The 25,208-nt window shown below is 47.9% G+C and overlaps 1 protein-coding gene across 2 annotated transcripts in view; it reads right to left on the reverse strand.

The window, feature by feature from the left end:
- The window catches only part of CBFA2T3 (CBFA2/RUNX1 partner transcriptional co-repressor 3), a 364,941-nt gene that overhangs the window by 131,437 nt on the left and 208,296 nt on the right, over window positions 1-25,208 (reverse strand). Inside the window, exon 1 of one of the 2 annotated variants that reach the window (XM_078670372.1) lies at window positions 7,307-9,080. The exons of the other annotated variant lie outside the window; for it this stretch is intronic. The gene's annotated coding sequence lies outside the window, so the exon portion shown is untranslated. Of the gene's footprint in view, window positions 1-7,306; window positions 9,081-25,208 lie in introns of those variants that run through there. 2 annotated transcript variants of the gene reach the window in all.

Genomic DNA, 25,208 nt, shown 5'->3' on the forward strand with positions numbered 1-25,208 from the left:
TCACTGAAGGAAGAGAGGGAGCCAATGAAATCACTCAAGGAAGAGAGTGAGAGTATGCATTATTTAGGTATCCTAATGGACGGTTCTCATTTGGGTTGCAAAAACAGACAGCGAGACAAAAAGATTCTGTTGCTGTTGTATATTCTCCTCCAATACAAATGCAAATAACAGTGTGACGTATGAAAAGTGCGCACGACGCAGTGCTAGTGTGTCAACATTAAAATATATACAAAAGACGCCATCAATTATCCTTGGTTCATATGCCAAGATTTATAAAAATGCATGTGCATGCAAACATAGCATGGTGCGGATCAACAATAATCAAAGAACCAAAGGAGATATATGTCGACGTTTCGGATACACCCTTCTCTGGTGTATATTAGTGAGTCATCTGGTAATGCACACAGCAGATAACACACAGACAACTGTGTCTTGCAATGCAGACTGATGGGTGTTCTGGTTTCTGTCTCGGGAATCATACAGATACTGAGCCAGACGGCGTGTCCTGAAGAGACCCCTTTACTTACAAGGGGTCGAAACGTCGACATATATCTCCTTTGGTTCTTTGATTATTGTTGATCCGCACCATGCTACGTTGCAGGCACATGCATATTTGTCAATCCTGGCATATGAACCAAGTATAATTTATGGCGTCTTTTGTATATATTTTAATGTTTACATAACATAACAGGTGCATTTGTAAAGCGCACGTTCACCCATGGGTATATTGGCGATAAATAACGTTTATTGTTACCCAACTCAATGGTACTCATTTTATCGACCTTAAGGGGATGAAAGGCTGAGTGGATCCACCCTCAAATGTTTATATACACACTTAAGCGCTGCATCGTCTGCACTTTTTATGAGTCACGCTGTTATTTGCATTCGTATTGCAGAAGAATACACAACAGCAACAGAAACTTTTCCAGTCCCTTTGTCTGTTTTTGCAACCAAAAGGTGAACGGTCCATTGGGAGGTTTCAATGCTACATTTGATGTGGGTTTCCCCCGATTCATACAAAGAGGATACCTTTTGGTTACAGAGAGCCCCAGGGTGGATCTGTTTATATAACGCACCCTGACCCTGGTCCCCGTGGGCATGGGGGGTTGTCCTCGCGACACAGTCCACAGTCTCCACACACACTGAAGGGAGCGAGGCAACGTATCAATGAAGAGAGGCCTTTCAGTGAAAGAGCAGAGTAGGTTTTGAGGCGGTGGCTGAGGGAAACGGCGTCACTGAAGGAAGAGGGTGCGCTATAATTGAGGGACACACGAGGCTATGATCTCACTGACGTCTGAGAGCGCGTGGTGTCATTCACCGGAGCAGCGGAGAGATGTGACGCTGAAGAAAAGCTGGGATGGTTATGATAGCTCTGAACTAATGGCTATGAGGTCGTTCCTTGGAGGTGTTCGGTCATAGGGGTGGTGATGCCAGTGAATAAAGAGGCGGAGCTTGTGAAGTGAGTGGGAGGTGTGCTGTCACTGAGTAAAGAGACGGGGGAGGTTGTGATATGGGTGATTAGGTGAGGGAAGTGTTAGGGCAGGGGCAGAGAAGGGGGCATGCAAATGCCAATGAACTAAGAGGCAGAGGTGTAAAACCACTACTTGGAAATGGAACAGTGGTGGGGGATTGTGAGGTCACTAACAGCTTGCGGCGTTGTGACATCACTGAGGGGAACGGGCGTGGCTGTGACGTCACATAATGAAAAGCACTTCAGGCTGTCAGTGCCTTCTGAGGCTCGAACTGTGACAGGAGACGTGTGACAGTCACGTTCAACGTACTCCAGAAAACTAAACCACATATCAAATATAGCAGACCGCAGGCCGTGGGGGGGGGGGGGAGGGACATCCCGACACCCCACCCTTGGGTCGGCTCGGTCGCAAGCAGGGTGCGCTCTCTTTGCTTCCTTGACAAACTCAACAACACTCCGGCCGCTTCCATGGTCTCACAACCAGACCCCCGAGTACAAGATCAAGCAATGCGAGACCAGGACTCGGATATTATCACTTAATGAACACAGCATCCAACCCTTAGCCAATAAGGCCTGGATCGTGTCGCTGAGTTATATACAAAGCACCAAGAAGCCAAGTTGTTGAACGCTGCGCTAAAAAAAATCCAAAATAAAATAGCAATAGAAACATTGTGTGTTATATGCGTTGCTGCTTCCTCCTCGGGACTTCTCCTGAATAAAAGCCGTAAATAAAAAATACATGTGGCACCTTCAGTCTCGTGGCATCGTATGCCACCAGAGCGCCTCGCGCATAAGAGGACAAAAGTGTATGTTGTTTTCTCGCTTTCCAATTTCAAGCCATGTGTTATTTCCTCGAAACACCAAGGGTGGAAATCGGGGGTCAGCGCCCACACGCTCTACGGGGGTGGGCGCGCATCATAGGCAGAGAAGCGCCCTGATCGCGCTTAGACCGCGCCTCGCAGCGCCAAGCAGGTGATGGATGAGGAAAGCTGCCGCTTCTGCCTGCTCTGCTGACGGTACACTCAGGGCCTCCGCAGCGACAGGCAGCTGCAGAGCCCCCCGCGGGCAGATGCGGCACACCCACGCGCCGCGGAGGAGAGCTGCCAAGTGCCAGCCGCTGCCGGGGGTGGCAGGTGTTTCCGGGGGTGTGCCGCACCTGGCAGGTAGAGCGCCCGGGAGGCCTGGCAGCGAGTCACGCCTACTGCCCCCTTGACAGCAGCTCACGAGTGAGTGATGCACAGGGGAGACCGTCCTCGGGGGTGAGGCGCATGAGGGCGCAAGCCTGGCAAGATCTGGGAGGTAGGAAATGTTAGGAGTGCCCCTCCATCCTCCGTGCCAAGAAACCGTGCCCATCTCAGTTAATTTAAAGTGTCGCTGCTAGAGGAGCAGTATGGAGTATATATGACATCACAGCAGGGAGGCTTTATGACCTCACGATACACACCACTATGACGGCACAGGAGCATTATTACAACACAGCGAGTCTTTATGACATCAGAACACATGGTAGATTGACAGCTTGGGAGAGGACTTCAGAGCTGGAGCTTTATGACGTCAATGCAGGGATGCTTAAATCAGAGAGAAGCTTTGTGACATCACAGCAGCAGGCAGCGTGACTTTACTGCATGAGCTATTGATAGGCAGTATTATGACGTAACTGGGCAGGCTCACAAGGCGATCTGTGACATCACAGCAGGAAGAATCCACGTCACCACAAAGGCGGGCATCCGTGGCATCACCACAGCAGGAAGAATCCATGGCCCCAGAAAGGCGGGTCTTCCTGACATCATCACAGCAGCACGGGTGACACTGATTGAAAGACAAGCTGCACCTGTTCTTGCTGCAGAGCGATTGTGATGTCACGCTGATCTTCCATCACGTACAGGCCAGATTCAGATAATACCTGAAGGAAATGAGCCTTCACAGCACCCGTAGGTGAACCTCTTGTATACCTCACGCAACTGTTTGTGGGAGCATGAAATCTCACAATGCGCTCCATTATGAATAACACATCATAAGCGCGTGCCATGACATCACAATAGGGGTTCATTGTAAGGCCGTGTATTGTGAGTATCCCGATTGACATCACAACGGTAACTTACAAAGCAGGTGGCAGCTGCTTGTGAAGTATTCAGACGCCCTTGTGATACAATGTGGCGGCAGCCTGGTAAACCCTTCCTTCTGTACTGGCATAGCCACAGGCTGTTGAGTCCTTTTGTTGAGTGTTTTGTTTTGTCCACAACAGGGCGTAGCTTGGTCTGTAAGATTGGAGAGGGGAGGCGGGTGTAAGCCTCAGATTTTCCAACAATCACACTGGCATATAATGTTAAAATACATTATAAGACAAGCAGGGCGCATGAGAGGGTCTTAAGAGCAGTGGAAAAGGGAGAGGAATGCGGATTGGTAGGAGTACTAAGAGAAAAAACACAATATTTTGTAAAATAACGAATTTTGTTAGCACTTTCAAAAAGGAGAGGATGTGTGTTTTTTTTGTCTGAGTGTATGTAAAAATTCCTGGTGAAATCCGTAAGGCATCTCACCATACCAGACTGAAAGCACCTGTACTCAACTATTTATCAGAAAATACATTTATTGAGGGGGTGTGAACCCCCAAACACCCACCTCCTTCCCAAGCTACACCCCGTGTCCACAAACCCCAGTGTTAAACTATCCCCGATTCCTTACGATCATACATGAACGAAAAGCATTGTAAGGCCATTCACTAGAAGTTTAACAACATCCTGTCACGAGCTGTCAGTCGCATCTCTCACCGAGCTCCACGTTCACTTGCTGCTGAGAATAGATGTGACTGCATAGCGGCTAGTAGCTAGGTTTAACCTATTTCTAGGCACCTCCTGTTGTGCTAGATCAAGGAACAGAGGAACATGGAAGTAAAGCAATTTATCTAAGACACAAAGTACGGTTAATCGAGATTCTGCTCGTGACACATGGCTAGTGACTTAATCACACCATCACAAGAAACAAAGCACGAAGAAAGCAAAAATCGAAGTATTACGGGCGAATTTAGACATTACCCACAGCACTTTGTACGCACTCATTGGATGAAGGGGCAGCCGCGGCCGGCAGTGGGAGTACCTGTAGGGGGGTGATGTGGGGAGGGGGGGGCAGGGTGGGGGGTAGTAATGTATGGATTACGGAGTTTTACATGTAAGTAAACATTTAAATAAATAAAACAAATTTCGGTGTGCGCACTGCATCGCATTTGGGGATGCAGTGCACTCAACTCAACAAAATTCATTTAAATGTTTACTTACCTGGGAAGCTCCGTAATCCATACATTTCTACCCCCCACCCTGCCCTTCTCCACGTCACCGCCCTGCAGGTACTCCCACTGCTGGCCGCGGCTGTGAAGGGGTATGTGAACACCCATCTAATGGCTACTGACCCGTTGGTGGTCCATGGTGCGCAACCCACAAACAGTCCGCGAACTGCACTAGCGCAGGGAAGCACGTAAATAGCAGGCGTGCGCTACATAAAAGCGTGCAACACAATAGCTGCGCCTACAAATGACTAATGACTCCTGCCCTATGCACAAGATGGGACAGCCACTCTTCTGGCACCCTGGCACAAGTGTTGCCTTAAGAATTTAGTGGACCCTGAGCAAAAAATATTATAGGGGCCACTTTTGGGAATAACTGAATTATATTACACACTTTCTGCTAATGCAAGTTCCACAATGGCAAACAAAATTGAATCATGTGTTAAAGGCTGAGATGGGGAAATAGAAAAAAGTAAAATAGAGAAAAGTTCACTTTCGGAGGGGGCCCTTGGGAGGTGGGGGACCAAGGCAATTGCCCACTTGCCCATTCCTTAAAACGTCCCTGCCTGGCACAGGGAGTCAGCTAGCTTCAACCCACGCACATGACCTTAACGTTCCTCCTGCACACAACCATGCCACTCAAAGCTCGGGCCTGCGCCCACTCTGTCACTGCACGTCTTCGATGAGCACCTGTCCTCGGCTGACAGCAGCGTCACTTCCTTCAGACCGCGCTATCTTTGTGAGACAGTGTGTGGCACAATGAAATCTGGAATCTGGGCATTCTTGGGCGGAAGTGCGCATGGCAACAGGGCCTGCTTGCTTTTTTAAATGGACTGAGCTCCTTCTGCACAGGGTTGTCAAGGTGTGCGGGTCTCCAGCTGGGGAGCATCCTTTCTAGGCGCTTTCCCCTCATTTCTCACCAGGCAGCACAATAAAAACACTGGCCTGTGTGCCCACGCACACTAGCACGGAGCGGCACAGGTTCGTCACTTCACACACCTTTCGAAAAGCAGAATGAATGATTGAATGCACCACATTTCCTCTGTATCACACGCTGCAAACTGAATCGCCCTTGGAAACTCCCAATATTTTAGAAGACAAAAAAGTAAAGCATTTTGTCTAGAAAGGGAACACAGATTGGTCAAGGGTGTAAACGGAGAAATGAATCAAGGTGCTGGTAGCGTCGGAATCTGTGGTTTCACCGCTAGACTCTGTCCATTTTTTATTGTTTCCATTTCTTGAAAAAGGGGCACAGTTCCCTCGATTAATTAACGGAGATCCTCCCATTTTAAACCATGTATGCCAATGAGAGCACGAGTGCCAAACGATGCTCCTGAAATATTAGACGTGAAAGAGCACCCCCACCCTCCCTCCTTGATACTGTCCACTCGGGGCGGATCAGCTGCCAAGCCCCATCCACACCCCACTCATTGTGCAGAAGATCACACTGTGTACTGACAGAGCTGGGATTTTTGTACTGATAAGTTCTTGTTTTGCGAACCACGCCGGTTCCTTTGTTAAAACCATGATAGCTCCTTCGATAGGCCTGCATGTGATCCTATCCCTCGTGTGGCTAAAGCGTCACTGCAGCCCCTCTGACTTGAGTTTCTTGTAACATTCTGCCTATAGTCCCTCGGAATCCCGAGCCACTGGATGGAAGTGCATACAACGCACCTAAAGGCCGTGTCCAGCCCGAGGAAGCGTCCCACAGATGCCTTGCCCTTACAAGGAAAGGCAGGGGGGGGGGGGGGGGGTTATTTTGCAGGGGTTGTAGCCATATAGGAGGGATGCTGCTCAGAGAAGCCGACTATAGCCCCCACCACACCGAAGAGGAGGAGAAACAATGATGCACTATTATTTATATAGCGCTTCCTTTCGCTAAAGCGCTTTAGGCACACTTAAGGGCAAAAATATGGCAATATAATCGACAGCGCCCACTATGTAATTATTTAGCAATTCAGACACCCATCAATAGGTGCTTAATGCGCATACACACCTGTCACGCAAGGCGCTCCAATCCCGACCGCGGATATATGCATGCCATTGAATACACCCTTCTCTCGCCCCCCAGAAGCACCTACAACTTGCTAAAACTACCTAACCCACCCCAATAACTGCCCACATCACTAAACTGAATCAGACACTTGTCTGCGGTGGAAACGTCGGAAACACATCCATGCACTGTCGAAAGGCGCTGTGATACCATACCGATGACAGATTCGGCGCTAGACAACTGCTAATAAAAAATATAACTTTTTTAATGGGAATATTATTAAACCAGTTGAATCAAATGTGTCGGCATCATAAGGATGGAACTCGAATGTCCAAAGCTGATCTGACACACACACTCGCCTGGCAGCAAGCGCACAATGCGCTGAGGTAACTTAGCGACATAGCACCTCGATAACCCCCAGCTTTAGCGCTATATACATACCAGTGCCTCGCGAAAGCACTTCCAGCCAATCCTGAAAACAACTGGAAATAGGTGTGATGCTGACAGTGATAAACGAGATGACATTTATTAACCTAGAAGATATAGTGAAACAGTGACTTACTGTCCTGAGGTCGAGATGGGCTGTGAGGTAATTTCACAATCGGAGAAAAAAAGATAGGAAATCCGGGAATTCTTTCTAAAGAAGATAATGGTGAATCCCCCAGCAGGGGGGACGCGGGGGCTCAGGATTCCGGTGTCCGGTGAGGGGAACGGAGGATTAAAGCTCAGGGAATCACTCCGGCTGCGGGAGCATCTGTCCTCCGGCCATGTTCCCAGGCAGTGGATCCGAACTTGACAGCTGTGAATCCGGCTGCGGGTCCCCGCCGATCCCAGCGCCTCCTGCCGCCCCGGCAGCCTTCCGGCGCTGCTCGCCCCTCCGCTCGGGCTCGGCCCCCAGCTGCCCCTCTGCGCAGCCAGGAAGGAACTCTCGGGTGTGCGTGGGTTTGTAAATCCAGGGTCCTGGGACGCGCAGGTCTTTGGTTAGAAGAGTTTGAACCCCCGGGGGCCTGCTTCACCTCCTCTCCCGCGGACAGCCACCAGCCCCCTCCGCCTTACGCATCATCCTTCAGACCCTCACCTGCCCAGACATCCAGCCCCGGGGGGGTCTGCGATCTCAGCAGCAGGGCGAGAGCTGCCGAGAAATGATTACGCCAAAGTTCAAATCACACAAACTGACCAACAACTTCTTCGGAAGTCGAGCTTTCTGCCTCTCCAGGCTCTGATGCTTGCGAGCTCTGTCTTTCTGCCTCCGATCTCTGTCCTTCTGCCTCTCCAGGCTCTGATGCTTGCGAGCTCTGTCTTTCTGCCTCCGATCTCTGTCCTTCTGCCTCTCCAGGCTCTGATGCTTACGAGCTCTGTCCTTCTGCCTCTCCAGGCTCTGATGCTTACGAGCTCTGTCTTTCTGCCTCTCTGGGCTCTGACGTCTGGAGAGCAGTATGTTTGCCTCTCTGCGCTCTGACGTTTTGAGCGTAGTATTGCTGCCTCTCCAGGCTCTGACGCTTGGGCGCTATGTCCTTCTGTCTCTCCAGGTTCAGAAGCTTAGGTGCTACGTCCTTCTGTCTCTCCAGGTTCAGAAGCTTAGGCGCTACGTCCTTCTGTCTGTCCAGGTTCTGATGCTGAGGCGCAGCGTCCTTCTGTCTCTCCAGGCTCTGACGAGTAGTATCTCTCTATACTCCGGTGCTGACGCGCTCAGACTTTCTGCCCCAGGCTCTGGGGACCTCTGTGCTTCTGTCCCACCAGCCTCTGAGCCTTTAGCGCTGTGGTTTCGGCACCGTGCTCGGATGCTGTGGCGCTCTGTCTTCCCGTCCTTCAGAGATCTGATGCTGTGGGAGCCCAGCTTGCTGTCCCAGGCGCTAGCGCTGTGGCACTCGCGCTCCGTTCCCTTCCAGGCTCCGAGCCCCGCTGTCTGGGACCTGTGCCTTCCTCCCCTGGGCTCCGATGCCAGGGCGCCCCCTCGGTTCCTCCTGCCCCCGTGCTCTGTCTCTGGTACCCCCGCTCTCCGCTGCTGTGGGGCGCTCAGGTCCTGCTGTGGGGTCCTGTCGCGCTGTCTCTCCTCACTCCACGCTTCTCGCAGTGCCTTCAGGGAGAGTCCGCTCCCCCGGCCTCCCGCAGCTCGGTTGTTGCAGGACCCCAGCCCCTGCTGCGGTCACCGGAGGCCAGAAGAGCCCGGGGGGTCGTGCGCATCCTTCGGAGCTGCGAGGCTGCTTCCTCGGCCAGTGTGACGCTTTTTTTTGGTTCTTCTTCTCCCCTCCCTTGTTTCTGCCTCCTTCCTCCCTCCGTCTCCTCTCGTCTGCGCCTCTCCCCTGCTTCCCCTCTGCCCCCAGTCAGATGCTGACAGTCTCCTGCTCGCTCCCCCTCCCCCTCCCTGTCTCTTTAAAGCGCCATCTGCTCTGAGAATCCACACTATGTTCTAATCTGCCTGACAAGTTAGCAGAGGCCCCCTCCCTCGGTGCCACCCCCCACCCCACCTCCCACAAGACAACTCGCTCTCTTTTTTATTTTTTATCTTTTCTAGGGGGGGGGGGGGTGATTATTTTTAAAAACAAGTATCACTCGTAATTTCCCCAGTCTGCTTGGCAGAGCCCTCTGGTTACCGTACCAAGGCTCTGTGCCTTCGACCTGGGAGAGGGGGACCCCTTTGGAATCGGGGGGGGGGGGGGGGGGGGGGGGGGAGTGCTTCCTTTACGTGTCTTCGAGATTCTTATTGTTGAAGACGAGCACACCCACGTGCACACTAATGTATACACCTGTAAAATACATGACAGATTCCATTTACCCTCCCCCACCTTAGGGAGGCGTTTCTCTTGAGGGAATCCCCCTCTGTCAACTGCTGCTGTGCCCTGCTTATGTTTTTTTGACAATAGTTACTTTTCCAGCTCTGTAGAGGGGGAAGGTGGGTCACACCCCGGAAGAAGACCCCATCCGCCAAACTCAGAATTTTTATTTTCTCCAGCCATGCCTCCAGATTTTGCACTGCAGGGCGTGTGGGTGGGCGGCAGGCGTGCTCCTGCTCGCAGGCAGGGTGATTTTTGTGAGTGTCCACGCCCTCCTGCCTGTATCTTCCTCCCAGTGTGCGCCAGAGCTGCAGTGCGCCCACACTGGCACACGCAGACGAGCCTATGGGTGAGTCTGAGGAGGAATTAAAACCGTGCTCACCCTGGGCGCCCATTAACCCGTGTCTGCCTGCAGGGGGCGCTGTCTCACTGCAGGAAGCACACCCCGCGCGCAGAGTCTGCTTCCCAAACACCCCGGGCTTGGCTCCGGACCAGGGCTGATGCAGCCATGCAGGAATGCGCTGTGAAATCCAGGGATCCCTGGAAGAGAAAACAGAGCGGGAGGGAGTGGCCGCCCGACCCCCCACAACCAGAGCTGCCCAATAACAGGCGGTCCCTGCGTCTGCTAAATATTTAAGAGATAGACATGCTGTTAACTTCGGCACACGCTGTCCACCTTCTGCCGGCAGCCGGCCTGGAGTCTGTCTGTCTGCCGCTGGAGCCGAGATTTCTCCCACATTATTATTGAACTTTTCGAATCAAACCTAATACCCATGCAGACTTTATTTCAGTTTTTTAAAATTGAATTTGCTTGTCTTCAGAGACACCTTCTCGTCGATAAACCGTATAAGGAAACACAACAAAGCCTGCATGCAGCCCCGGACTAAATGTAGAAGTAAAAACATTCTTTCAAAGTTGCCTATTAATTGAAGAAGGAAAACACAGGTAAAAGTGTTGATTGCGTTCGAAAATCGCGATTCTAAACGCAAGGCAGACAGACAGCACGACTATGTGCTGTGACGTGCAGGGAGGTCACAGCCGGGTGCGAGGTAATTATTAGCGAATACATGATCTGTCAGCGAGATTTATTTACCAGGCGTCGTCCTGGGTGGCCCCAATAGTAACTGCCCCTTGACCGCCCCCCTCAACTGGCTCATCACTCCACCCCCCACGCCCTTACGCCCCTCTTTCCAAACTGTGGCCCACTTAAGCCCCGACTGACGTCTGCCCCCTCTAAGGGCTTCGAGGCACCGAACATTCATGAGTGTGTGAGTTGAAGAGCGCGTGCACTAGTGGCGTAACGAAACTCGAGCCCCCCCCCCCGTAAAGTACATGTAGGGGGCCCCCAAGCTCTGGACGGTCAGGATCTCTCAGGCAAGTGGCCTGCTGCCCATGCATACTGCGTGAGGGCCTGCAGCCCCCCCCCCAGCTCGCCCCCCCCCCGCACCACGGGGGCTGCGGGTGCCTTTGTTACGCCACTGGTGTGAAGTGCACACAGTGCACAGAAGCCCCCTCTAGACACCATCACAGAGTGACTGCTGCCCCTCTGGGAGGGGCGGCCTTAGGCATGTGCAAGCTGTGCACCTGCACAGGGCCACCACATCCCAGGGGCCACGAAGCCAATATATATCCTTAATATAATAATCCTCTGAGGATGGATACATAGTTGCGTGGCGGCCCCTGGCAGGGGTTTGGAGGCCTCCGGCTCTGTTCTACTTCCAAACACCCTGAGCCCCCTCTTCACTGGCCTCCGCGCTCCGCCCCGCCCGAACCTCCTCTTCCGGGGCCCCCTACCTACGCTCCCTGCCCAGGGCCGCCATGAGCCTAGAGCCGCCCCTGCCTCTGGAGGTTTCCGCAGAGGAGTAAAATGGCTAATTTAGTGGGGGCAACTTCACCCCGAGAAGGGCCCGGGTCAGGGGGTTGGCCAGACTGCCACTGATGTGATTGTGGGGTTCAAAAAGTGCATGCAATGTGGAGATAACATTTTAGTAAGATTGTTGCTAATATTACACAGTACATAAACATGTATAACAAATTACTGATTGCAGCATCATGCTTCATGTGGGGGATGGGAGGGGCGGAGTGGTACCAAAATGGTGTTGTCATCGGTGACATAAATATTGTGCCTGCAATACCTCTACGATATACAAAAACAATGGCCCTAGACTATTAATTAGATTGAGTTAATCCACAGGTTAATTTATAGCTTAGAAATGCGATTCAATCTGCATTAAAGAAATCAAGTTACATGGGAGAAGAAGGTTATTGGAAAGGCAATGAAACACCAAACCCACATTTCAAAATTTGTATTTATCAAAAAAACGGGATGACACAGTTATTTACATTATCATCAACACTTCAAATAAACGGCGCAAGAAATGAAAGAATTAAAGTCAAAGTGAAAAGGGGTGCGCGAGTGGAGAAGAAAGGAGAAACATTAGAGCATAGATTCAATTATTTACAAAAAACACAATCAGGCGGTATTATTTCAGCTGATTAATTAGGCCTGTCCAAAATGGTTTTCTGAAGGGGAAAAGGGGGACTATGGAGGGTACAGGCACAAAAACTAAAAATGTCGACGTTTCGACCCTTGTGCTCTAGGGAATTTTGCTTCCTCGGCTGCGGGGCTTCAAGATTAAATATGCCACTAATTTGCTCCCGCAGGGGTACAGGTATCGGAGTTGCCTGTAAGGCTATCACCCTGCGTGTTGCAGTGGGTTCAGGGGTTTTGAGCACCAGTCGCCGTCTCTGATTCCAAACGGGTGGAGGACATTTCTTGCGCCGTTTATTTGAAGTGTTGATGATAATGTAAATAACTGTGTCATCCCGTTTTTTTGATAAATACAAATTTTGAAATGTGGGTTTGGTGTTTCATTGCCTTTCCAATAACCTTCTTCTCCCATGTAACTTGATTTCTTTAATGCAGATTGAATCGCATTTCTAAGCTATAAATTAACCTGTGGATTAACTCAATCTAATTAATAGTCTAGGGCCATTGTTTTTGTATATCATTGATACCCAGGTCCTTTGATTTTGTGGGTGTTACCCCATTGATTTAATGGTGCAATACCTCTACAATATATCATCCCACTAGAGGTAATAAAAGAAAATCTACACACAATGGGACAATATTTTGTAGTTATATTTAAGACACAATATTTATCTCATTAAATATAACGGGGTTACCCTGTTTCCCTCAGAACCTGGGTATACCGTTTTTAGCTACAAACAGATCTGTCGGGTCAATGAAATCTCCTCAAGGGAAATTGTAAATAATGTTTTTCATTAAACATCTAATACTCAAAGGGCCTATAAGTGATCCCTCCAACGTGTGCAACTTCTCCTGACTCAAATAACACTAATCTTGGCACCACCTTCTAAAACTAATGCCTCTCCATTTAATAACAAAAATATCATGATATGTCTGTAACATGATTGGGGTGACTCAAACCTCCTTGCTAACAAAGTGGTGACCATAAATAAAGTGAAAGCTTCCAGCCCTTTGAATTTGGTGACTGGATTCGGTGGCAGCAGTGGGACATACGGATAGGGGGTGAAGCACGCAACCCCCAAGGATCTTCATACCACGTCTCGCGTTTCCCGCTCTGCGGGAAACGCTCGTACCTGCGGGCTTCTGTGGAAGAAGGCTGGGGACGACTACATACCCCACAAGGCAGAGCGGCATACAGACATCCTCCCGCAACGCCCAGAGCACAGCAGGTGCTTAAAATCATAAAGTGACATCTCAGAGTTTTGATTTGGTCGATGAAGCTACTTAGCCAAGGCAATGATGTGCCCTACGCAGCATCAGACTAGTGCTCTCAAATCAGGACCTTTAGACTTTAGTAAAGTGCCACTTGCATCCCTGCCTCGGCACACTACTGCTTTGCTCTCAGCAGGGGCACAGGGGGGGACCCTACCTTCAGGGGGGCCCTACATAGTCCAAAGCAAACGGATATCTGTGAGATGTGGGAGACTCAGGTCCCCTCGTCATATCCTGCAGCAGGGCCACATCATTTTGCGCTATGTTACTGACTCACAGGCATCTCCAAATTAAGCATTATGTGTGACTGATCACATCTCACAAATCAAGAATTTTCAAAGCTACCGCTTCTCTCAGCCTGTGCAGGGTAGGTGGCTAGATATCTACTCAACAAGTCCATGAAACTAGGTTCATTACCACCTGAGCTTGAAACCTCCTACAGCAGACCTCTCTTCAAAAAGAAACATCTCAACCCATCTGATCCAGCAAACCACAGGCCCATATCAAATAGACAACTGTTTGGGTGGAAGTCTCTGGGTTTTGGTGCTACAATTGTCAGGGCCCAATTGTGTTGTGGCACATTCCTCGCAAAGGGCTTCACCCAAGAGCCATTATGGGGGTACGTATAGAAGGAGATGGAGGATTGTGCCCTCTCGATTTGTCAAAGTTAGTACAAAAATGAATTTCAAACGTTCTTTGATGGTTTTACGAGCGTGGTCTTTATTTTTTATTCCATACACGAAAAGACAGCCGACACATGTTTTGCCCTAGTGGCCTATTGGCCGTGGGCTTTTTCAAGACAGAATTTAGTTATGTAGGCAGGAAAAGTTAATGATTCTCTGAATGGAAGGTATTCAGTCTCTGCGGTCCTGGAACATGTAAAACCATCAAAGAACGTTTGAAAATAATTTTTGTACTAAAGTTGACAAATCGAGAGGGCACAACCCTCCAACTACCTCTATCCATATCAAATAGACCATCCTTAAGACATTTTTTTAAAAAGCAGTGTTTACACAACTCTCTAACTTTACAGAACATTATGACTTACTGTCAGACCATCAGTCCAACTTCAGAACAGGTAGAGGCCCAGAGTCAGCCATTATATCTATCTGGGATGATCTAAAACTCACAGTGGACAAAAACAGAGCTTCTGCCTTATTACTCCTGGATTTATCAGCTGCATTTGACACTCTCCACCACCACACACTACTGCAAAGACTCCGCAATATTAGAATCCGTGAAAATGCTTTAAAATTGATTGCTTTTTATCTCACAGACAAAGTGTAGTCAACCAACCCCCTTTCACATCACCTCCTCACACACAACACTGTGCCGATCCCCAGGGGGCCATCATATCCCTCTTATTATTCAACATCTTCCTAACCCCCTTCCCAAATCTCATTAAATCATACAACCTCTGCTGGTATGACTACGCATATAACACCTAAATCATTTAAAAAATGGATATCCCCAAAGACTTCCACAATTCAAAGCTTGATGACTGCATCCATGCCATAAACACATGGATGACCATCTAAAGCTCAATGTCGCAAATATAGAAATGATGACACTTGGACGATGACACAACCAAAAGCCTGCCACCATATGGCCTAAGGAACTTGAAGTCCCTCTGACCACATAAAGAGAAGTTAGAAACCTGTGAGTAAACATGTATTCGAATATATGATGTAACAAAGCAAGCAATTATAACACATGCTTTTACAACGCAGTCTTTACATCGCAACTACCATTACATCGCATGATTTTACAACGCATGCCATTACAATGCATTTTTTAAAAACTACCATTACAACACATACCATTACAACGCATAATACTTTTAGGATAACAGTAGGGTAAGTGTTGGATAGTGTAGGGGTAAACATTACTATTCCCACTCCAGTGAGTGCAGCAGTAGGGAAAGTGTTGGATAGTGTAGGGGTAAAAATTACTATTCCCACTCCAGTGAGTGCAGCAGTAGGGAAAGTGTTGGATAGTGTAGGGGTAAACAATACTATTCCCATGTCCCTCAAAACCCATACCCACCCTAAAACGAAAAAAATCTCCATTACTTACCTTATAATGTGTTGTAATAGCATGCGTTGTAATGGTATGCGTTGTAATGGCATGTGTTGTAGTGACATGCATTGCAAATGGCATGCGATGTAAAGGCAGTTACGTTGTAACAGTTGCGTTGTAAAGGTAGGTCATTGTAATGACTGCCTTGTGATGGATGTTTCCCATGTATTCAGACCTATCCTTGATACCTCATGCTAACAACGCCACAAAACTGCCTTCTACACAATGAAAACACTATGTTGCATCTTCCCATACCTTGCATACCAACACAGACTGCAAGCTGTCCCCATGCTTGTAATCTCCAAGCTTGACAATGCCAACAGCCTATACCTTGGCGTACCCGCATTGATTATTAACAAAATACACCACGTCCAAAATGCTGCTTCAAGGCTTCTTTTCCACCTTCACCAAAGAGAACGCATGACTCCAGTTTTGCAATCACCCCATTGCTGACCTATAGCTAGAAGGGTGATGTTCAAGGCACTCTGTGTTGTCCATAGAGCCTCCCAGGAAAAGAACCTCCAAAATAAACATTAAATTCAAGCAATACAAACCATCAGAACACTGCGCTCCGGGCTTGCACCACTTATAATCATACCACCTTACCATAAGAAATCCGTGGGAGGCACTGCTTTCTCAAATAAGCCACCAAGCGCTGGAACTCACTGCCAGCCAGCATTAGAAGCACCCACAAGCATATACACTTCAGAAGACAGTTGAAAACGTGGCTATTCCCAAGATAACTGCAGCACCCGCATCCTGTGAGCAGAGCCCAGAAAACAGTTGCACCCTCAAGCGCAATCCTCGGTTTAAAACCCACGAATTGCAAACTCAACCAGCAAACTGCTTTCGTTATGCAGGTAAGCAAAAAAGGGCTGACCCTCGGTTTGCCATGGCATTATATAGTTCTGTACTTCCATATATATGACAGTTATGGCCCACAATAATACTAAAACCATAATACGCAGCAGTCTGCAACAATTTGCAACTTACAACTATTAAATTCACGTAATGCATATATGCTATGAGGGTTATCCATCACCAGCACTGTACAGGGAAAAACCAAACATCACCAAATGAACAGGCATGGAATAAAAGAAAAGACCTGTCGAAAATTAGTGGACAATTTTTGAGGATTTTAATATAGTCTATTAACTGTAGGTCCCAAATATCTTTAGAATCTGACCACTTCTTTACATCCCACATAGACACTCATATTTGGGACGATAAAATACATGTCCATCCCAACAGATCTCTCGTCTTCTATCTCCCTCCAACCATGGCATCTCAAGACCACAACTATACACGTAATCTCAGACTGGACAACCCAGCGCAGTAACCAGCTAAGCAGGATACTTCAGATGATTAAAGCAAACCCAAGGAGATGATGGACGGAGTGCTGAACATTGCAAACTCTCACCCCCAGTCACAGATCTGGGTTGAATCCATCATCGTTTTTTAGCTCACTTCGCCACCCCAATTTCAGACACAGCTACATGCAAATCAGTCTGACCCTGTGCCTCATGAGAACAGTCCAGACCGAACTGCCAAGCCATGTCTTCCCTGGGCCGGAAACAAGCATGATGAGTGTTTGAAAAGTTTCAGCACTCAGTCCATTATCTCTTTGTGTTTGCTTACTTCAGATGATTGCCATAGAGGGACTGGCAGAGCTGTTCAAAGCTACCAGAATACTGAAAACCATAAACCTGCGTGCGGGTCCCACTTCATCATCTAACACACTGCTACGTGCTCTGTCCCACAACACGATAACCGCACTTTGGTAGTCCCCACATACAACATGGAAACACTTCCCACACAGGATCAAAACAAAAACAACATTCTTCCAACCACACGCCCTACATGGGGTAGCATGCTACTCATGTAGGCATGCACTTCAGTGCCCAAAATAGGAGTAGTCGGAGCTACACAAATGCTGCAATCCAATCCAGTTCAGTACAATCCAACACAACACATGGCCAGTAACACTTCAAGAGGGGAGCCCCTGAAAGCTGTTGCATCACTGGCTTGCATGGATTCTGCCCAGGGCCAGACTGGGAACCACAACCAGCCCGGGGGATTGCCCGGTGCCCGCTATGGCCAGTCCGGCCTTGATTCTGCCTGTGTTTTCAGTAGGGGCTTGCGTTATCAAGAGAGAGAGAGAGGACCAGAAAGCTAGTCCTTATCCCCGGGGTTATATATGATTTAATCAAAAAGAGACTAGCTCATGTTTTTCAGTAGAGGCTTGCCAGGGGCAGGGCTGTCAGTCACATGTACTGTTTATGCTTGACATGGCAGGGCTGTCAGTCATATGTACGGTTTGTGCCTGACATGGCTGCTAAGAAATCACCACCTCACGTCAGGCAGGCAGGGCTGTCAGTCACATGTACTGTTTATGCTTGACATGGCAGGGCTGTCAGTCATATGTACGGTTTGTGCCTGACATGGCTGCTAAGAAATCACCACCTCACGTCAGGCAGGCAGGGCTGTCAGTCACATGTACGGTTTATGCTTGACATGGGATGGCTGTACAGTCATATGGAGGTTTATGCCTGACATGGCTGCTAATAATCCACCACCTCAGGTCACACTGGCAAGGACATGGCTGTCAGGCATATGTATGGTTTATGCCTGACATGGCTGGTAAGCGTTCACCACTTCAGGCCACGCTGTCAGGGGCACGGCTGTCAGTCAAATATATGGCTTGTGCCTGACATGGCTGCAAGGAACTCCGCACCTCAGGTCACACTGCCAGGGACAGAGCAGTGCCTTCTTAATGCATGGGCATTTGGGCAGTTGCCCGGGTGCCCCACAATCATAGGGGCCCCATGCAGACCAGAATTTAATACACATTTTTAATTGAACATTTTTATTCCTGTGAGTGGTTGTGTAGGCAGGGCCCAGTGCACTGCTTTGATCGGGGTGGAGGGGCGGGGGGGCTGTAATGCTGTTAAAAGGCCCAGGGGCATGACTGTCACATATGGTGTGTGCCTGACATGGCTGCTAGGAACCCAGCACCTCAGGTCAGGCTGCCAGTGTCATGGCTGTCAGTCACATGTGTGGTTTATGCCTGACATGGCTGGTAAGAGTTCACCACTTCATGCCACGCTACCAGGGGCAGGATTGCCAGACACGTGCGGGTTGTGTCTAGAAAAGGTTGGTAGTTCTGGGCACAGTCCTTATTTCTGGCTCGTGCCTTTCATCCTGTCCCTAGCACTGGAACACGCTGAATACGTTGTATTTTGTTTGCTCACAATTGTCACTATTGCCTCATGTAACGTAACGTTTGCTTTTGTAATTTGTTCACTTGTAATTTTCTCCTCATGTATCATTACTGTTCCTATGGTGAAGCGCTCTGACACCTTCCGGTAAAGTCCACGCTATATAAAAACGCATAAAATAAATAAATAAATGTCATGTCTGCACCTAAGAGAGTTAGCTTAGGCTGAGCGGTGTCTGGCACTTGAAAAAATATTTCTGTTGGGAAAGGAATTTGCAAATCTGGGCCCAGTCATATGCTTGCCTTATGTCCCTAAAAGACAACCTGAGCTGGGGCAGAGTCGGTGAAAGTCAGGCACGGGCCTCTCCAACGTCTAGTGTGGCTGGAGGAGAGTCAGTTACACAAGCTTCAGTGCATCAGACTAGCGACAATTATTGTTGATGCGCTTAATAATGGTGAAACCGTGGTATGGAGCGCTATATGAAATACAATTATCAGTATGAAGAGGTTGTGCCCCAAAAATTCACGCTTATTTGATAAAACACCATTACAGCCTTTGAGCGGCCTGTAGATCTGTGGCAAAGTCACACATATTGTATTGTTTTGTATTGTAATTGCATTTATGTAGCGCTTACTACCCCATACGTGGCGTCACAGCGCTTTTTTGGCGAGTAGCACGCTACTCCGAAACCCATTAAGAATTAGTGTTGAATTAGTAGTGGTGGATAGGTAAGTCAGTTTTTTGGATTCAGAAGGATAATGGAGGGATAGCAGAGGGAAAAAATGGTTTGCATTTATATATGTCAGACTTGTGTCTCTGAAAGACAATATGGGATGGGGTTTAGGTAGTTATAACTCAGTCTTATGTGTGACAGACCAGGAGGATTGGGTCAGGATCAGTTTCACGCCAGGAGGCTGGCATAAGTCCGGCTTCTGTCATAGAGAAGCCAGTTGGCCTGGCGCAGAGTCTGACATGCTAGGCTTAGTTTCCGAAAGGTCAGTAGGTCTGGTTAGAACATGTTACATGTCAAGGGCAGTACTGCAAGATCAGAATGAGTCACATGTCAGGTGTGGGCCTCAAAGTGAAGATGGACTCGGGGTGTAGGAGAGAGCCAATCAGATATGTTTACTTGAATAATATCTACATACATTGTTATACTATGGCAACACTTTTACCGCTATGTACAGACAGTACAAGTAAATGCAGGCCTCTGCCGGACAAAGGGGTCTGTCTTGTCTGACAACTAGTTTTGATGCCTATTGGCAGGGCCACTGGAATTGTGCAATTGGGCGGCCAGGGCAATTTTCGCATAATTAAAGATTTGCTGCATTAGATACATAATCCATCATCTGCTACCTAATCTGCAGATTTCAACAAAAAATGAAGTGCCACATGGTGCCGCGCGGTGAAACACTCTTTACAAAGCTGGGCTGGTCACCTCTCTGCTGCTTATTGCTATTTTTTGGTATTAAACTGGTACTAATAAGGTTCAACGAATGGCCAGACAGTGTTACCAAGTTTAAAAATGACAAAATAATGGAGTAATGCTATTACAAAATGTGCTGCATTATGCCGCATAATTCGGCCTTTCTTGTTGCATAATTTAGTCACCCCTGCCTCATAATTTAGCCCTCTTTTGCCACATAATTCCAGTGGCCCTGCCTATGGGAAATCAAGAGTAAAACCTTACAGCTTCTTCTTAAAAAGAAAGTTGGAACCCCATTCCACCAGGTGGCACACATAATCATTTGGCCGGCTCCTCATTGTGGAGTGATGCCCAAGGAGGGATCACCATGAGTGCTTGTCATTAGTGTTGCAAAGAGGAAATACTCCTGTGTGGCAAGCTAAGATAGGGTGTCGCATTAAAGACTACCAAAATATTGACCTGCACATATATCGTAACCATGATATTGATTTGCAGAAGAATATCATCACAGTAAACTTAGATTCTTTACTAAAACCTTTCAAACAAATGATGGAAAACAAGGAGGATGATTAGGACCCTAAGTCAAGTAAATAGTGTAAACACGTTTCTGCGGTAACTGGTGCCTATTCTTTGTATGGGCCTTCATCAGGACTGAGCTTGTTGTGTGCTTCCTGACCTGAACCCTCTAAAATGATCAGTGTACAGATTGGGGATTAGTAGAAGAATAATCAAATGGAGTGCATGCTGCCAGATTAAACAGCTGTTCAATTCTTGCAATGTTTGATTAAATGAGGGAGTTACATGCATTAGGTTTCAGGGGATACTGAGTGGAGAGAAACTCACTATTGGGGAGAAATATCTGCACTGTTAGTTGACTACTCTAGGTTACTGTGGTACACGCCGCCCACATCTTCTTTCTGGTATGCAATGATCTACTTTTCACAAAATCTCACATGGACTACATAATCGCAGGCCGCGGAGGACGGTGGCAACCACAACTCACCTAAAGATCCCTCCGCCAAGGAGCTGCCCTGTAACCATAGAACAAGTAGAAAGACTACAGTAAATCTGAAACTGCAATGGAGCAGTCCTGGCGCGCAGGCCTAAGTGCTGGAGGTTGTGACCGACCGTCCTGTGGGTCTCTTTGTTCACACAGGAAAAGGGGGGTTCCAAAGATGGCGGGGGCACAAAAATGACATGCCAGAGGATATGAAAGTCTACTGTCTCCGGCCTAAACTGGCACCCATGGTTCCAGAAGATGGCTGGACCTTATGTGGTGGGCTAAGCCCTCAAGTTTATTTATAAGTTTATATAGAACTAGTTAGACCCATGGGTATCAATGCGCTTTACATACAAAAAGAAAAATAGCAGAGTGTAGCATGACATTAGGATGCATAAGTGTGGGGAGGGGCAATGCTATGGCATCGGGGATGGTCTCCATGCATGATGGCACCTCCAAAGCACGTGGAAGGACAATACAAAGGGTTGGGGAGAAAAATCCTCAAGGCATGCCAAAGGCACTGGGGCATTCTTATTGCATGGGCAGAGACACAGCAGGAGGACAGTGGGGGCCCTAAGACAAGGAGATGGGGCATCCTCAAGTAGGGGGGCGGGGGACCCCAAGGTCTGGAGGCGTGGCAGTCCTAGGCATGCGGCCAAGGAGAACCCTAAGGCATGGAGTAGAGTGCTGTCCAGAGACGGGCGAGGAGCAGTCGCAATCCTTGGGGCAGTTCCAAGGCCAAGGCATAGGGAAGAGAAGCAATATGGGAAAAAGGGAACAAGCACTGGGTTGCCGTGCTGCTGTTAATTTTACGCTACAATTGTATCACAACAATATTACAATATTACTGGCTTTGATATGCACCACACGTGTTTATTGTCAAAAATATATCTTTATTTTATCTTATATATTTTTTCAAAATTGATGATATATATTTGTATATTTTTCTTTTTTTCTCTTTTTTCTTACACAGTTGACAAACAGTGATAAAGCAGTATTTAAAAACTTTGTTCTATATCAAATCATGATCAGATAAATATGAATCAAATCCTATCTTTTTCTAAACAAATACAAAATAATTCCTAAGTAAAGACGGCCACTCAAAAAGACAAAAATGAATAAACAAATTGAATATAATGCTGTTTAAAGATGAGTTTGTCCAATATGTCAGCATCAATTGGTTAACAACTACTATACAAAAAAACACTGGTATCAGACAGCCATTATCACCAACGCGTTTCGGTGTTCAACCTTCCTCAAGGTGATTTAACCAGTGGCATACTACAAAACGGAAAAAAAGACTAAAAATAATAAACATATGTCTGTGATACAACTGTAAACAGGGAAGGGAAGCTCCATGCGGGAGTGGGCAGTGCCCGTCATGGGGCTCAGTGGGAACCCCAAGGCAGGGGCAAGAGGTGGGTCAAAGAAGGACTAGGCAGCCAAAGACTTGGAGGGTTCAGAAGGTATAAGTAGACACTCCCAAGGGGTACGAATGTAAGTTCCAAAGCATGGGAGAGGTACTACCGAGGCATAGAGTGTAGTAGCACGCTATAGAAGGAGGCAGCTTGAAGGAAGGGGCCGGAGCCAGAATAGAGGGAGTGCCCAGTGATTAATTTGTAGGGAGAAAAGTGTACAGGCCGAAAGTTTCTCATAGGAGTTTGTGGTGGTGCTGTCAACTTATGGTATTGCTGCATTCCACACAGTCCATCCCGCTTTCTTCTACCACATGACACTTTCCGTTTCTTTATATTACTCTTGTAGGTAACTTCATCACAGCTTTCTCACTTTGTCACTGTTTTCTTATCTTTCTCTTCCTCCTTTCTCTCTCTTGCCCTGGGACAAAGCCTCAGGATGAAAAAGAAGTCAGAATCCCCAAAAGTGCGTGCAGGTGTCCACCCCCTGCAACCACCGGCACAAGTTAACCACTGGAGGGCAATCACAAAACCATGGGAGCATTAGCCTCAAGGGATGCAAAAGGGCAGCTTGCTGTAAAGTTATCTATTACAGGCCATACAAGGGGTCAAAATCAAAGGGATCTGAGGGAAGGGGGTGACTTGTCAACTAGACGGTAGGCCTGGGGCAGGGTCGTTCACATGACAGAGGTGTCGAGCCAGCGTCAGACGTGCAGTCAGTTACTTAGGACACGAAGAGTCAGCCATGTGCACGATTGGCAGAGGGGAGAATGGTGTATGCTAAAAGTGTGGGATTTTGAATTCTGGGAACTAACAAGCTTCCCAAAAGTAGAAGCATTCTTAGCACTGCATTTCTCCACACAGCCACCTTAGCCTCGCCCAGCAGGTGAAAGGAAAACTGGAGGCCGGTTACATCACCAGAGAGCGAAGCTCTCTTGAAACTTACCACTAAAGGGATCAATTGTGCGTTATGTGCCTACCTACATGTTACCTAAAATGTCTTTCTGTGCTGCTTTGGCAGCGACAGGGCTGCTCTTACACCACTAATCAGCACACCTGAGAAGTACAGCCTTGCAGGCCCATCCTGGATGCAGACGGCCAGAGCTGCCGACTTTAGAGCTGGGGAACTGGGTTCGAGTCTCGGCGTCCGGCTCAACATCCTGTGATTCTGGACAAATCACTTAATCTCTCCATTGCCAACCAAAAATGGATGTGTCCCTTGTGTAAGGTAACTGATGCTCATGTAAAGCGCTGCAATAACTTCAGGTCGAGTTAGCGCTATATAAAACTGCAAAAAAAAAAAGAATGAATTCACCCAAGTGTACGAAAATTAACACTGTAATCAGAGAGCCCTGTCAGCAGATGGTTCCACTGTTCCACGTTGGACTTTACACCTCGTGCTAAACTACTCTATAGAGTCGCCATATTACAAAACAAAATCCCATGCATCCTTATATTTATTTGTGGGGCATTCCAGCTTATAATTACGTATTATTTTCGCTTTTAGTCCTAGAGGCGGTGGGGAGGGGCCGGTACCGAGAGCCCATCGGAGGCAGGGCACCGAAGACGCCGGCAGATGGCCAGGGCTTGGACCGCTCGTGGCTTGTGTCGGATTTTCAGAGCCTGCCCCGGGGTGAAAGGCTCTGCAGCCTGGGTACAGACTGGGGCGAGGCTGGCAGCCGGTGGGCCAGACGCCAGAAAAGGGGTCAGGAACAGCGGCAGATGGGCGTCAGCGGCAGCAGGCCAGGCCTGCCCCTACCCGGGCAACTGTAAACGAAAGAAGAGGGTCGTCTAACCCCCACTGTCTACTGGGGGGCTCCAAGCAGAGCAGGGCCCCCTCTGCAGACATCTCACATCTTATTATTGATTCCAAAGGTTCAGAAACGAATTAATTAATGAATGCATTTATGTGTCTATTTTGCATGAACAATGCATTCTCTTGCGTCATTTTTTCATTCATTAGGCCGGAGTGGTAGCTCAGTGTCCAAATGAGCCTATAATATGTTTGCAAGGTGTCAGCTACTGAAGTCAGCACCAGCAGTCACTAAATTGAGTAGGATCAAACGCTCCTTGCTGACATCTGCTGTGACCTGCAGATCACAAATCAACTCAAAAAAGGCCAATTCAGATATCATTCTGAGAGTGATAAACTGGGCATTATTAACACTTATTTACCGCTCCCAGAAATACGCGTGCACTTGGAAGCCCTTTAAAAAACTCACAAGTTATTACTGTTCAGTTCAGTACATAGTAAATCTCTAGCGCTTTGCTGCAAGCGCTTTAGCCTGATGCAGACCAGCATTAAGCACAGCATAGGCCTTTCCTGGGGCCTTCTCTTATCCTCACTGGCCTACTCTTCTCTGGGTTGGGCTAGAGTCAGTGGGACATCTTAGAGATATTCCTCAATGCTAATGCCTCTTTCTTACTGAGAAAGACACTAAAGGTAACGGGTGGAAGGACTGGAATTAACATGGGCTGTATTCCAATCCATTGTTTTTTTGCTCACATGCTCCATTCAGTGAGTCTCCCTGAATACGAGGGGTATGCTAGAGGATAGGACCTGAGCTCATTGTGCCATACTTTGTAAGTCAGAAAATTATATAAATATAGTGTCCTAAATATTGGTATATTGATTTGTATAGTACAGTTTATCACCCGTGAGGGTATCCAGTCGCTGGATTTATCATCCCACTGGGTGTAGATTTTCTATTATTACACCATTTGGAGATATATATATATATATAAATGATACTAGTGATGCAATATTTATGTCAAAAAATATTATGGTA

Source organism: Lissotriton helveticus, chromosome 12 (genome assembly GCF_964261635.1).
Source record: "Lissotriton helveticus chromosome 12, aLisHel1.1, whole genome shotgun sequence".
Lineage (NCBI taxonomy): Eukaryota > Metazoa > Chordata > Amphibia > Caudata > Salamandridae > Lissotriton > Lissotriton helveticus.